This window comes from Pseudonaja textilis, chromosome 2 (assembly GCF_049901715.1).
Source record: "Pseudonaja textilis isolate UNSWEBS1 chromosome 2, rPseTex1.2, whole genome shotgun sequence".
Taxonomy (NCBI): Eukaryota; Metazoa; Chordata; class Lepidosauria; order Squamata; family Elapidae; genus Pseudonaja; species Pseudonaja textilis.
Window position 1 is genome coordinate 213,479,030 of NC_141991.1, and position 16,613 is coordinate 213,495,642.

A 16,613-nucleotide genomic window follows, 5' to 3' on the forward strand; every position below is an offset into this window, starting at 1 on the left:
GTTAGCGCCTACCCCGTGCCCGTCATTCAGCACTTATTGCACACATTCGAACCGGGCAGTATTTTTGCTAAATTGGACATGTCTCAAGCATATCAGCAGTTCCCTGTTGATAACCAAACAGCGGAACTTCAGACCATCGTCACTCACAGGGGTGCCTTCCGATGCAAGCGTCTCCAATTTGGCGTAAGTGTTGCCCCCGGGTATTTTTCAATCCCTCATGGAGCGGATTTTACAGGGCCTCCCTGGTGTAGTACCCTACTTCGACGACATCTTGGTCTCGGCCAGGGACAGACCCCAACTCTTCCAGAGAGTGCGAGCAGTGTTAGAGAGGTTCAGACAGCATGGCCTCAAGTTAAAAAAAAGAAAAATGCGCCATTGCCACTAGACAGGTGGACTTTCTGGGTTATAAAATTGACGCCTCTGGCATTCACCCCTGGGTCCAAGGTTAGAGCAATCCACGAAGCTCCCACACCAACCTCCAAAACGGAGCTACAAGCTTTCTTAGGGCTGCTGAACTTTTATGCATCCTTCTTGCCCCATAAAGCCTCAGTAGCCGAACCCCTACACAGATTACTAGACAAAAAGTCACCGTGGCACTGGGGGCACAAAGAAGACCAGGCGTTTAACGCCGTCAAATCACTACTTACGTCAGAGGCAGTGCTCATCCAATTCGACCCCAACCTTCCTTTAGTACTGGCAGCAGACGCATCCCCTTTGGAATTGGGGCGGTCCTTAGTCACAGACTCCCCAATGGCGGCCGAGGCCCCCATCGCCTTTTTCTCCAGGACGCTCTCGGCCACGGAGCGAAATTACAGCCAAATAGACAAGGAAGCCCTAGCAGCTGTTGCAGCCGTGAAAAGTTTCACGAATTCCTTTTCGGCCATTTCTCGAACTGGTCACCGACCATAAGCCCCTCCTGGGCCTACTGGCCGGCGACAAACAGACACCTCAAGTCCTTTCCCCTAGAATGACAAGGTGGACACTTTTCCTAGCGGCCTACTCATACAAACTTATTCACCGCCCGGGCAAAACTCTATCCCACGCCGACGCTCTCAGTCGCTGCCCCTTACCCGCTCCGGCTGAAGACCCAGCTCCTGTCAACGCCATTTTCGAAATCACCCAGTTGGACCTGCCCATCACCGCCCTTGACATCGCCGCTAAAACCAAGGCAGACCAAACGCTCGCCCAGGTGCTCGACTGGGTGAGGAGGGGTGGCCGGGAGGCAACGTTGATAACAAATTCGCACCCTTTAAGACTCGCATGCAGGAGCTGTCCAGTTTGCAGGGTTGTCTACTGTGGGGCACTCGAGTGGTCATTCCGACCTCGCTGCGTACCCGAGTCCTGGAGGCGTTGCACGAGGGACACCCCGGCATTGTGAGAATGAAGGCATTAGCACGCAGCTACGTGTGGTGGCCGGGTCTAGACGAGGACATTGTCAATTGGGTAAGTTCCTGCAGCATTTGCCAGGAATCCCGTCCTGCTCCCCCCATCGCCACCCCTACCAGATGGGAGAGCGCCAGCGGCCCTTGGTCTAGAATCCATATCGATCTGGCCGGCCCCTTGCATGGGAAGATGTTCCTAGTGGTCGTGGATGCTTATTCCAAATGGATTGATGTAGCACAGCTATCCACGACCACCACACTAGCAATCACCAACGTGTTAACGCGCCTGTTCGTTACGCACGGGCTACCCGACTCCATCGTCTCCGATAATGGCCCACAGTTCGCATCTATAGAGTTCAGCCGTTTTGCTGCCAACCTGGGCATCCGCCACATTTTCACAGCCCCATTTCACCCTGCCAGTAATGGGTTGGCGGAAAGAGCCGTCAGGTCCACCAAAGAAGCCCTCGCCAGGTTCAGCAGGGATGACTGGCACCACAAACTCTCACGGTTCCTGATGAGCCAGCACTCAACCCCCTGTTCAGTCACCAATAAGTCCCCAGCGGAGCTCCTGATGGGCCGGCGCCTGAGGACTGTATTGGACAGACTTCACCCACATTACTGCCCTGACTCTCCCCTTGCTTCCACTTCGGGGGTTAGACATTTTATGTTACAGGAGCCTGTATTCGCGAGGAATTTCGCCGGGGACCCACTATGGATGCCAGGCGTAGTCATCGCCATCACCGGGCCAAGATCGTATAGGGTCAGGCTGGAGGATGGTCGCGTCTGGAGGAGGCACATAGACCAACTGCGGAGGCGCCACAGCACCCTTGCCAGCAGAAATCCAGAATCACCAGACGAAGGGGAACCGCCTCATCCGCCTCTCAGCCTCATCGCACCCAACGTCCAGTCCGCACCAACAGCCGTTCCGGTCAGCCCGAACTCGGACAACGGCACCCCGAGAGTTGACCAGCCTGATCCAGCCCAAGGGAACTCGCCCCCAGTATCCAACCCTGTGAGTCCCGAGGATGTCCAATCCGATGAGCGCGTTGGCGACACACTGCCCGCTCAACCATCGCAGACTGATTCTGAACAGACAGACAATGCTCCCCAGCTGCGCCGTTCCGGGCGCCAACACAAACCCCCCGTCTACCTCAAGGACTATGCATGTTCGCATCTGGGGGGAAGGGGTGTTATGTCCTGAGGACTCTAGGAGTTCTCACTCAGGTCCACTCACTTTGTGTGGGCGTTATTACCCTTTTCCTCATTGGTTGATTCCCCCCAGCAGCCAGCTATAAAAGCAGGCTGCGGGGTCCAACCAGTTGCTGATTGCTGCGAGCCAGTTCCAGGCGTGGCAAGCACGGTCAGCCCTTTATTGTTATAATAAAGTATTGTTGCACTCATGCTCTGGTTCAGCCTCTCATTGCTCAAACTTAACATCGATGATGTTATAATATCAGCCAAAAGCGGGGAACAGTTAATAGAGAGACCAAGGGCAGTGCTGGGCAGATTCCAGGAAGCAGGACTCAAATTAAAAAGGAATAAATGTCACCTGGCCATCCCCAAGTGGAATTTCTGGGCTTCCTCATTGACGCATCAGGCATACAACCACAAGCAGCAAGCTACGGGCAATAAGGGAAACTCCCACCCCTCCCAAAGTAAAGTGGAACCTCAACCATTCCTGGGGTTGCTCAACTTTTACAATATCTTTCTACCGCAGAAGGCAACCATTGCAGAACTGCTCCATAGACTGTTAGTAAGACAACCAACTGGACCTGGGGGCAATGTGAAGCCAACTCTTATAAAAAAATTAAAAGCATTTTAACATCCAGTGGTGTCCACACTCAATATAGAGAAATACTGCCCTCAACTCTAACATGAAATGCATTCCTCTACAGAATCGGTGCTCTCCTCATCCCCAAACTACCACATGGGAGAGAAGCTCCCATTGTATATATACAACCCTGTCCAAACTGCAACAGAACTACAGTCAAAACAACAAGGAAGCTCTTGCTGCTGTAGCAGGTGTCAAGCACTTCCATGAATACCTCTACAGAAGGCAATTCAACTTGGTTACTGACCACAAATCCTTGCTGAAAATCCTCGCTGGGCACAAACCCACACCAAACATCTGCTCACCCAGGATGTTAAGATGGACCATATTCCTGGTGGCTTACAGTTACTGTCTAATCCACAGACCAGGAAAAGACATTTCTAGCGCTGATGCCCTGAGCAGCTGTCCCGCTTCAGACCTCACCAAAGACCGAGTGCCATCCACTTCTGTGTTCCTAGTGGAAAGCCTCTATCCTGGACTGATGATGGTGATGGAGATCATGAGAGTTATGGCTAAGGACAAAACCATGGCATGGATTTCAAACTGGGTGTGCAGGGGATGGACCGAAACCATAGACGGGGATGAATTTAAGACATTTAAAAACAGACAGACTGAACTGTCAGTGATCAAGGGCTGCCTGTTGTAGGGGGAGAGGGTGATCATCCCCCACCGCTAAGGACTAAGGTACTGACATTGCTGCACAAGGGCCACCTGGGGATTTTCTGGATGAAAGCCCTTGCCAGAAGCTATGTGTAGTGGCCTGAGCTAGATAAGGAGGTTGAGGCCTGGGTCACCTCCTCTATCCCATGTCAAGAAACCTGACCTCCACCCCCATCAGCAATGCCCATGAAATGGGAAAAACCCACATCCCCAGGTGCACATTGACTTTGCCGGGCCCTGCCAAGGACAAACATTCCTGGTAATGGTGGATGCGTAGTGGAAGTCAACCACTACCAAGGCCACCATACAAGTGCTCCAGAAACTATTTTCCACCCACAGACTGCAAGACATCTTAGTGTCCAACAATGGGCCGCAGTTCATATGACAGCCATTTGAGGGGTTCCTAAAGAGATTGGGGATCACACACACACACACACACACACACACACACACACACTCTCCGCACCAGGACACCCAGCCACTAATGGACAAGCAGAGAGAATGGTCAGGTCTTCCAAAGAAAGAGGATGGGCCCAGGGGACTGGCAGGAAAGTGTTGACAGAATGCTATTAACCCAACATGTCACACCCCATGCAACAACACACCACAGTCCTGCCAAACTGCTGATGGGCCGAAGGCTTAGGTTAACCCTAAACAGAATACACCCCAACTACAGCAATGAGACCCCCACAGACTCCACAGGGAAGTAAAGGCACTTTACCATAGGGGACCTGATCTACACACATGAATTACACAGGAGGACTGACATGGGTACCAGCCAAAGTTGTAGGAATCACCAGACCCAGATCATACCAGGTGGAGACAGAAGAGGGAAAATTGTGGGACTGGCACATTGACCAGATCAAAGGCCGGGTCCTTATCACAGACAACCAGCCAGAAGCCCGACACACACACAATCAGAACTGGCCCTGACAAAGACCCCATCCACAGAATACACAGTTTCTCCAAGCTACTCAAAATTTCTACTACCGGTTCTCCAGAACTGGCCAGAACCTGCTGAATACCACCTCTGCCATCAAGGCTCCTTCATTAGAATTTTCACTTATTCTTCTCTTGCTTGCCATAGTTCTGTAGCTATTCTATTCCAAACCTCACTACAACAAAGTAGAATGGTAAAATATGCTTTTTTAGATATTTTACTAGTATTTTGAGAATCTGTCATTTTGGTTGTTATTGTTATGTCAGCATTTAGTGGTAGTTAATTGCAGAGACTGATCCAGGGAGGTGCCAGGAATGAACACTGTATCAAAAACTATTCAGATAAATTCTAAAGAAATCAACAAAGCTGAGAATTAAAGCAAGCAACAATTATTTTGCATTCCTACAGATTAAATTTCTTTTGAGAAGTTCAGATACATTTCTCCATTGATTTTTTTTTTATTTTTAAATTATTATTTTGTAAGAGAGAGGGGGTAGAGAGAGATAGTTAAATCACTATATAAAAGTTAAAAATATGAAATTGGAGGAAAAAGAACTACAGCATGTTAGAGAAATAAGAGAGCACTAATAGTATAATATTATAAAATGAAAATAAAGCAAATTAATACTAATTCTAAATATGAATACTAATTCTAAAATAATTGTAAGGAACCTGTGACTTTCAAATTTTGCAGAAATACAACAGTTGGCCAACCTAGCATTGGCTATTTGTGATCAATATTTAGAAGAGTGGTTCTGCAACATTTGAAGAGCTGCAAGTTCCTTATCCTTGTTGTAAAAACAAAAAAAAAACTGCACTTAATGATATCCGCAGAGTATTTTTCCTTGTTGTTTCCCAAAAAAACAACTAGATCTTTTAGAGAAATAACAACTGGAAGCTTAAAAGAAGAAGGAACAGCCCACATCTGAAGAAAGGAATATGTCCTAAGTCCAGCTGTATCTGTAATATATTTCCAAGAATGGCATTAGAAACAGAAGAGAGGTTACATGGTAGTGGATTCCACTAGTTCAGGATTTCACTACAGTTTAGAAAAGAGAAAAGTAATCTCTGTTAACTATAACATGAATCTAAATCTATTGGTGATTAGGGATTGATTACTTCAATTTGGGAGAACTTGAAACTCCTGTTTTTGAACAATTTGATTATCCAGAGATCTGCTGTCTACTTTGCTGCTGTTCTTCTATCTTTTGATTTCTGTGAGTTCTTCTATTGTGCTGCAGTTCTTTTGCCCAAAACTGTTGCGTATCTTTACCATAAGTTACTTTTAAAAATCTTAAAATAGTAGGTTTCTATATAATGTAATAATGTAATAGTAGGTATAATGTAATAGTAGGTTTCTATATAATGTAATATCTATTTCTGTACATAATAACTTCTTTTCAAATTCTTTCAATTTGTGTAATTTGAAGAGTTGGGGTATTTTTTAAAAAAATCATTCTATTCTAATATTTTATTACAACTATTTCCTTGAATAACTGTGTTTCAGGTAAAGTCAAAGAATATTTCCTCCTCTATGCTAAACTTATTTTCAGTATATCTTTTCTCACTGAAAATTGTTATTGTTTGTGCACATATGCACGAACAAACACTATGATTTCTAAATATTTCCCTAAATGTACTTTTTTAATAAAAACTTAATTATCATAATTATGACTATTGCTTTGCTCCAATCAACTGGTTTGAAATGATTCTGCGGTCTTAACTATAACTAGCATTTTATTGATAATAAACATAATAAATGTTTTCTATAACAATGAAGTTACAAGTGCCATTGTATTTCTGTTTTTCGATCCAAAATCTTTGGCCCCTCATCTCCATCTTTCTCAAACTACTTTTCTCACATCTAGGTTGTGTTATAAATGATGAGGCATGTGGTGAACAAATTGGAAAGACATGCTTCATCAACAATAGTTCCTTTGTGAGCCATTATAAACTGAACCAAATTAGCAGACCAGCCAGGTGTCTAAATTTGCTTAGAAGAGGGCTTAATTCTTCAGGAATTAGTTTTCTGTTTATTTTAAGCAAACGCATCATGTTAATTCTTCATAGGTATCCCATTTACAGTATGTGTATTAGAAATTGGTTCAGAATATAACCTATATGATCATCTCTTACCTCATGCTTTGTAAATAACAATTCTTTTAGGAATAACCCTAATGATAAAAAAAATGTATGCAGCTTTGCTCAATATTGTCTCAGAATGAGTCATGTCAAACATCAGTGATAAACTAGAAAAATAACTGAGAGACTTCAGCTTGCTTACTACAGCTCTTGAATTATTTAGCTACTAGATTCTCTTTGTCCAATAGCACCTAAGGAATAATGCATTTTCTGATGTTGTTTATGACAGTTGATGAGACTTTATAATAGAGAGTTGCATCTAGGTGTATGAGACAATTCCATGATGCAATGGTCAAATGAAAGTATTTGTGACTAGAAAATATTTTATTTTCTTATTTATTTGTCAAATTTATTTGTCATCTATCTTGCCATGGGCCTACACTATGCACCTTACAATAATGAAAAGGCAGAAAAATGAAAAGGTATGTAGATAGAACAGAAATAATAATAGAACAATAAACAATGATAAAGAAACACAACAAAAATAAAGACATAATAGGACAACCAAAAAGGTGGATGGGTGGGTGGATGGATGGATGGATGGATGGATGGATGGATGGATGGAGAGCAGAGAGAAAGAGGGGAAGTGGAGTCTGCTATCAATCCAGCAGCCACCTCCAGTGTGGAACTCTTCCATTTGGTCCCCAGGCCAATCAGCAGAGCCAAGTCTTCAAGCTCTTATAAAAGGATAGGAGGATTTTCTCAAAACAGAAGTACCAGATGTCTTTTATCATAAGTAAATCTTTGTATTGTACAGAATTCAATATTTGATGCTTTTTTCACAATCTCAAACAGTATTAAAACAGTAATAAAACTTATCATAATATTATAGTAGAAATGATATCAATGATAGGACATATACTAACAGCCTCGTCCAGATTACAGTGCCATAAATATGGTGCAGATAGCCTAATATTTTTCCCTAACAACTTTGTAATTCTCTAGTTGAAAGAAAAAAAAACAGTTGTTGCAATTTTCCATATCAGTAAATTAGATAGTTTTGAATATTTCCTATGGTGATCTAAAATAGACACTGTGCAGGTATAACAAATTATTTATCATTTAAGATTTATTTAGAATGGAACCATGAAAATCCAGAAGAATAAACTACCTCAATTAATTCAGTAGGTATATTCTAACGATGACTCAACCTGTATCCATTCCATGTACAAACAAACACCCACACCCACACATGTATTCATTTCTATTTTATCCATGGCAAAACAGCTTGTTTTTCATGACTCCCTTGATAAAGTGCGCTAGACCTCACAGAAGGAATTTCTTAAAGAGTCCTTGTCACTGATAAATGGGATGTTGCCTAGTGGAAAAGACATAAGAGACTTTTTCAGAGGCCAGGCAGTAGTCTTTAAAAATATTTAGATACTGTCATTCAAGAGTCCCACAAGCAGGAATGTATGAAAGTCTAATTTGCTTGTGATTTGTGGTGGGAGCATGAAACAGCTTGGGTTTTAAGGAGTTCCATTTGCTCTGCTTTATATTGGTCAAACACAATACTGTTACTATATAAGTCACATGTGATATGATGGGATGTGTGGAATATTTCATGAGTAAAAGTATTATTTTGACCTCAAATTCTCTCAGGCCCATTTGCTTCAAATGAGATGTAATCGTCACTCAGAAAATTGCAAGCAGATATTCTTTCTAAAAAGCAACAGTCTCTCTTATGCCAAACAGCAATATGTCATGTTTTAAGTTAATGTCACATGGTAACATGTGAAAATAATGTCATGATCAAAATATGAACTTTTTAGAATTATAGTGGAATTTCCATAATGCTGCAGGTTAAAGGAGAGACACCACAGACATTTAATCAACCAACATGATTTTTTTCATTTGATTTTAAATATCCATTACATATGTCTGTTGCCTCTATAATTTATTTGTAAATTTTTCAAAGTGTACAACAAACCTTAAAACCATCCAGTAGGTGGCTGACAAACTGGTATGGAAATTTTCAACCTGCTTTCTTGTGTAAAAAAATGCCAAAAATAAGTTGGTACATTCTGATTCATGCTGCCCAAATTGGAAAAATAAAATAGGAAGCAGCTATTATTTTAGTTAATAGTATATTAGTGACATTCGATAGACTTTTGTTCATTCGTGATCATTCCTAACTCTTCAGATTGATGTATTTCAAAAGAGAGGGTTAAGTGGATGTCTTACAAATGGTTTTTAAAAGATTGATTCTGATTTAAAAGAACAGATTTCATAAAACATCCAAATTTATTAAAAATGAAAGTACAGTGTGATCCATACAACATATTAAGAAGAACAGGTGCTCTGGTGCTTGAGGTAATAGCATTTCTAGTAGAACATTAGAAGATAGCACAAAAGATAAGGAGGAGGAGTGGGCAGCTCATTTAACACAATTCGTGCTCATACTTTGAAAGACAGAGTGGAAGAGATACAAGCACAGTCATAAGCTTTCATAATAACACTTAATGTACTGGGTAGGTAAGTTAGATGGTAGTTTAAGGCACAAAAGAAACATCTAAAGAAATGTGACTGGTTTGTGTTTCCTTAAACCAGTTTAAGGTTCAATATACTTGTGCCATTTCCTTTATTCTTCTATAATGTTTTCTAAACCTTGTCATTCCAGGCCTTGCTTGCTGTCTTCTTTTGATACCTTAATGAGTACTGTTTTCTCTTACTTTAATTGCATTGAATCTGCTGTTATTCTTCCTTAAATTTTGAATATTAAAAAGAAAAAGCAACACATACTGAGCCAAGAGAAAAATACTGTGGCCACAGGGCATTATGCAACGGTGGCTCAACCTAGAGCAGAAAAGCCCTCTCAAAGGAAAGCCTCCTTGCTCCTAGTACGAAAAGAATTGCTGCTCCTCACAAACTGTAAGGAATGAGAATGAGTGCTTAGAAACCATGATTTGTTTTTTAAACTGTGAGTGGGTGTGCTGGAGAAGTGATACCTTGGAGATTAGTGATGGCTAGGAAAGGTTAATATCTGGAAAGGGCCTTAGAGGAAGAATCGGGCCCTAGGAGTTAGATGCTAATTTTATATACACTTAGGATAGGTCCCATTTATTATAGTGCAATTTACTTCTACAAAGACATGGTTTGCAGTGTTTAATACTTTGAAATTGGTATTTGTGTGTGTGTGTGGGTGCTTTCTATGCTATCAAAACCATCTACCATACCAGATATGCCAGAAAAAGTTAATCCCTTGAAACAATCCTTTATTCTGACCTCTGAAAGAGAATAGCATTATGAATGAGCAAGCCTCTTGAGTCTCATTTTCTATCTAATGCATTCACAAATCTATTCAATTTATAACAAAGAGGGAAGAATAAACAATTAGGCCTTACATTTAGCAATGCTGTTACACACCTGGCATCAATTAAATGCTTTAATTAAAAGTCATAGTAGAGAATGTGTCTGTATAACCTTTTCAGAAGTCACTCCATAGTGTGCATTGCAAAACCTTCTATTACAATGTTGAGCATCCACTTTTATAGCATTTCTTCATAGTCAACAGAGCTAATGACTTGGAAATGAAAACCAAATAAGGCATAGTTATTTTGACACCCAACCTTTAATTTTCCTCCAAAGAAAAACAACTTAATTACATATTATGGAGTGAGAAGCCACTGTCAGCCAAATTTATAGTAGACTTCATATGGATTTTGAAGACATTTTCTGCACATTTCAATATGCTAGAAGAATATACCCATAATCATGTCCTAACATTTGAGGAATACAACTCATCTTTGGAACCATTATTCTTTTAATATTAGATGGGATCTTGCATTCCCAAAGTATAAGGGCCTTAAGGTCTCATAAAATAAAGTATACTTCAAGCTGAACATGGTTTCTAGTAACTTAATGTACAAGTTCACAGTTTTCTTAGCAACCACATAGAAGTACCTTGTCATTGTTTCTTTCATTCACTTTTTATATCCACTTTTCATTTTTTCCAATTTTTCTTCTTAATATATTATATCCCAATATTATTTTTTAAACCAATGTTTTTCAATTGTATTAATTTTTATTTATTTCTTCACACTCATTTATTGATCTCTTCTATAAGATATTGTCAATTATTTATTTTATTTTGCATTTTATTTTTACCATGTAAAATTGAAGACTGTGTGTGTGTGTGTGTGTGTGTGTGTGTGTGTTTCTGTTTGTGTTAGATTATGAGCTAGTATTACTGGATAAATTAAAAATGAAGAAAGCAGTTAAGGCTTACTGAAATTATTCTGGCAAAGAATTATTGGGAGCTTTGAAATAATTGTTGAAATGTTCTGAATAAATGTTCTGCAACAGTCAAAATCTCAGAAAATTGTAACGTTTCATCTTCATCTAACAATTTATTCCATCTATAATTTTCTACCCATTTTAGTGCAACACACATATATTTTAGAGACTATCATAAAACAAATTTTAAAGGGATTTAATTTAAATAACTGTACAAAATTCAACAAGCTTCATTCTGTCACAAATCCTAGCTTTTCTGGAACTTTATCTTGTACCACTAAAAAGAATGTTAGAGACATGAGGTATCTTTATTGCTCCAATCTAGGAAAGGGGAGATCAGAACTTCATTTTTTCCAAGGCATGCTCAGGAATAAGACAGGGTGAGATTTTCCAGAACCATCACAAGGCACCTTCAGTGTTTTCACAGCTGAGGATCCAACTATGAGCCAAATTAAATCGTCCTTGCATAGCCGTAAGTATAGTAATGAACTCTGGTTTCTGAAAATATTTTTAGCCAATCTTACCAATGCTTTGAGATAATAGATAGAATCAGATGATAACTTCCAGCCAGTTGGAATAGGCATCTATGATGATTAGGTAAGTATGACCTTTTGTGGGGCCGGTGAAATCCGTATGGATTCTTGACCAGGGGCCTCTAGGTGTCTCCCATTCAAGGATCGGTGCTGAAGGGGGTGTGGGTCTGGAAGATTGGCATTTGTTACATGTTTTAACCCAGGTTTGGTGGCCAGGAATAGATAAAGACATGCCTGGGTGTCCTCCATGTAGCATGTTTAACATGTTTTCTTGTAATTTTTGAGGCACAACCACCCGGTCTCCCCACAAGATGCACCCTTTTTCCAATGATAATTCAGTTTGCCAATTTTTGAATGGTTCAAAAGTCTCAGTTTTTATGTTTTCCGGCCAGCCCCATCCCACCCAGTTCAATATTCGGTCCATCAGTGCATCTTTAGCCGTCTCCCTTGTGATGTCCGATGCGGTGATTGGCCAATTTGGAATCGTTTCAATTTGTAATGTCTCTGTGGTGGGAGCTGGATCGTAACCCAGTAGTGGTGAGCGGCTTAGGGCGTCTGCGTGGGATATGGCTTTCTCAGGGCGATAAATGAGTTTGTAGTTGTAAGCTGCCAGAAATTCTGACCATCTAGTCATTCTTGGGGACAGGATATTGGGGGTTGCCCTGTCTCCGGCTAGGATCCCCAATAACGGCTTGTCGTCAGTAATCAAAAAAAATGTCCTGCAATATAAGTATTCGTGGAAACGTTTCCCTCCCGAGATGGCTGCCAAGGCTTCCCTGTCCAGTTGACTGTAGTTTCTTTCGGTTTTGGACAATGTCTTGGAATAAAAGGCGATCGGTGCTTCTCTGCCGTCTGGTAATGTGTGGCTGAGTATTGCACCTATCCCGAAAGGGGAAGCGTCGCAGGTGACAGTTAGAGGTAGTGTGTTGCTGTATTGAATCAAAACTGATTTCAATGTGATTAAGTCTTTAATTTCTTGGAACGCTGTTTCTTCTTTGTGGCCCCATTTCCAGTTGGCTTTTTTATCAAGGAGTCTATGCAGTGGTTCCGCTACTGTTGCCTTCTGTGGCAGAAAGACATGATAAAAATTAATGAGTCCCAAAAATGCTTGCAAGTCTGTTTTGTTTTTGAGTCTGGGAGCTTCCTTTATCTCTCGTATTTTTTTTGTGTGGGGGGGGTGGATTCCTGCTTCATCGATAAGGTATCCCAGGAACTCGACCTGGTTTGTGGCAAGTTGGCATTTTTCTTTTTTGATTTTGAGTCCTGCTTCTCTAAATTTTGTCAGGACTGCCCTTAAATGGTCTTTTAGTTGTTTTTTGTTTTCAGCTGATAATAGTACATCATCGAAGTAGGGCACCACCCCTTTTAGTCCTTGTAGGAGGCATTCCATCAGGCTCTGGAAAATGCCAGGGGCCACGCTTACACCGAATTGTAATCTATTACATTTAAATGCTCCTCTATGCATTATGATGGTTTGTGCCTCGGCTGTCTCAGCATCAACGGGTAACTGTTGATATGCCTGCGCGAGGTCAAGTTTTGCAAAAATTCTTCCTCTTCCCAGTGAATGCAACAGGTGTTGGACTACCGGAACGGGATATGCGCTCTATTGCAATGCGTGGTTCAGGGTGGCCTTATAGTCACCACAGATGCGCACGGACCCATCAGGTTTTATGGGGGTCACAATTGGGATTTCCCATCTGGCATGGTCGGTTGGCTCTAGTACCCCCTGAGTGATTAGCTTGTTTATTTTCTCATCAATTTTGGGTCTTAATGCAAATGGTACCCATCTGGCTTTAAGCCTGATTGGGGCTACGTTTGGGTTTAAACTAAATGATATAGGGGTCCCATGGTACTTGCCCAAGGTTCCATCGAATACGTCATGGAATTCTTCCATCAGGTTTTTTTCCCAGTCAGTCATGGTGATGTTGTTGATTCCTGTTACTTCAATTCCGAGCTGTTCGAACCATTCCAACCCGAGCAGGCTGGGGCGATCTCTGTCTACAATGGTTAATGGGAGAACTTCAGTGTGCCTTATAAAGTTCCCTGTGAAATGTCCCAGTCCCACTACTGGTAACTTGTTTCCTTGGTAGTCTTTGATTATCAGGCTTTGCTTTTCAAGTTCTCTTTGTTTTATGTCAGGTATCAAACTTTTTATTGTGTTCCATGACACCATTGATAAATACGAACTGGAGTCTACTTCCATTTCACATGGCTTGCCTTCAATCAGGACGTTGATTCGAACCTTCTTAGTTTTTGTTGTCCTGACCGTCCCAATTGTGATAGTTTGGTGCGTTTCTTCCCTTTCATTCAGCCGTTGACTTTTTCCGTCTCAGCTCCAACGGTTTCCGGTTGATCTTTCTGTGTTCCTGGCGGGGGGGGTTACTGCCTTTTCCCTTTGGATTATAGCTCTTTTTGTTTCGGCATACCCTCGCAATGTGTCCCCATTTCTCACAATGCCAGCATGTGGCATCCAAGAATCTACACTCAGATCTCAAGTGGTTTCCGCCGCAACCCGCACGCTGGAACTTGGGTTTTCTGCTTCATCTCTCTCTCCAGTTCCTGAGTAGAGCCTGTTTACTTTCTCGTCTTCATCATCTGAATTGGTTGATGATTCGATGTCCTCATGGTGAGAGGTCGCGGCTGCATGCTTCTGGGTTCCTTCTGTCTTTTTCTCTTTGTTTACACCTGGGTTTCCCATTGTATTCATCTGCTTCATTTCGGCTGCAGATTTCTTTGAGGTTTCAGTGGCGGTTGCTTCTGTGATGGCTTTGTTCGCGGTGATGTTGGGTCTGTTTAGCAGTTTGCTCTGTAGGGTTGCGTCTCTTAGTCCTAAGACTATGAGATCCCTCATGGCTTCGTCCATGTTGAGGAACTCACATGCCCCCCCAATGTCTCTTAAAGCCGCTACGAAGTCTCCAATCCTCTCGCCTTCTAGTTGGTTGCGCTTGTAAAACTCGTGCCTTCTAATGAGGTTGGATATGGCTGGTGCGTAGTGATTCCTCAACATCTGATTTAGGTCTGGCCAGGCCATTTGTTTAACGTCATTTGGTCTTGCTAATGTCTTGGCCCTTTTAAAAATAGTCAGACCGCAATGCATTAGGAATACAGCTCTCTTCCTCTGGTCAGTGATTTCTTGCAGTTCATTGCTTTCTAAAAACATTAGGAATCTGTCAATGTATGATTCCCAGTCTTCTTCAGCTGGGTTGAACGGTGCGGGTGGCGAATTGTTGCCGGCCATCTCTTGGATCCTTCGGCTATCATTGCTATGTGCTTACGGTCTTTGTCTCTTCAATCCCACCCTCGTCGCCAGTGTTCTGTTGCCAATAAAGAGACTCACAGACCGGAGTTGAATTCAGCTCTTTTAATAATAACAAGAAACTTCAACTGCAGTCGAGCCGTGGCAGCTCTTTTTATAGCGGCTGTTCGTGGCTCGCAACCAATGGCATCTATTTAAACTTCCCACCGCTTTAGGTGGCCAATTAGATACTCACGTTATTAACCAATAGTTTTGTTGTGTTTACTAACCAATAAGTACATCGACTTAGAAGTCTCTATTTGAATACACTACAGATCCTATAAATATGTGCTTGGAAAGAAGCAATAGTGAGCCTATAGTTCAATTCTAGGTAAAAAGAAGCCATAACAATGTACTATATTTCTACATTAATTTAAATACAGATGTTTATCAGGGAAACATTAACTGATGTGCCATTGTTGAACTCATTAACATTGTCTGAGAGCCTTACTGCATGCATAAGCATTACTTTTGACCTAGTATGCATATAATTGGGTTGCATAAGGGACTTGCTAATCCCAAATGGACAATGTATATATTTAAAAGTAAACAAAAAACATTGCATTTTTTAGAAACTGACATGTCTGTAAATCCATATTGAATGCCATGGCTCACTATTTAATAAATGTGTTGGAACACTGATTGTGTCAGATTCATCAGCCACAGCATATCAACAGCTGGCCGTTGCATTGACTTACCTTTTTTTTTACCTTCCTAGGAGCTCAGCCTTTGTTACCATGTTTTTATAGGCCAGACCCCCTTTCTCATTTGAGTGCATATCTTCAGTTTCAGTCTGCCTTCCCATGGGAGGACAGGTGTTCCAACACTAAAGCTCTTTGATGTGAACAACAACGCAGGGAGATGATTTGATTCATCTGTTTCTTCCCTAGGATGCCTGGACGGTTTCATTTCTGAATGAAAATATTTGTCCTGAGGAAAAAAATAACTGGCTCTGTTTCCCTTTGAAAATTCTGTGCTTACCTAAAAACGAGGCAATATGTACCACAAACATAATAGCATGTAGTTTTTCAATGTTCCCAATTGTGATGGTTAAATTTCAGTAAGACCTACTCTAGGTTCACTTAACTACAAACTCTATGACCAGTGGAACAGTAAAGAGGAGAGGTGTGCAATAAGTTTCCCAATAAAGGTTTATTTTCCCTGGTGCTATCTACATGAATTGGATTAAAACTCCCCTCATCACCAGCCAGAAGGAAAGTTGGAGTACATCCTCAAGAGGATTCTCTTTTGTGGTTTCCCTTTTTTCTTTGATCTTTCTCTTTGAAACAACTATATAATTCAGGAGAGACAAATTGTAATGCATATAACAATAGCACCTAGACTTATATACTGCTTCACAGTGCTTTCCAGCCCTTTCTAAGCAGTTTACAGAGTCAGCGTATTGCTGACAATCTGGGTCCTCATTTTACCCACCTTGGAAGGATGGAAGGCTGAATCAACCTTGAGCTGGTGAGAACTGCCAATCTGCAGGCAGCCAATGATCAGTAGAAGTAACCTGCAGTATTTCATTCTACCTACTGTGCCATCACAATATACAGGTAGCCCTCAACTTACAACCACAACTGGTATGCAT

At 41.6% G+C, this 16,613-nt stretch overlaps 1 long non-coding RNA gene across 1 annotated transcript in view; it reads left to right on the forward strand.

Moving 5' to 3' along the window:
* Positions 1 to 16,613, forward strand: part of LOC148127357 (uncharacterized) — an 826,567-nt gene that overhangs the window by 399,744 nt on the left and 410,210 nt on the right. The gene's annotated exons all lie outside the window — the stretch shown is intronic.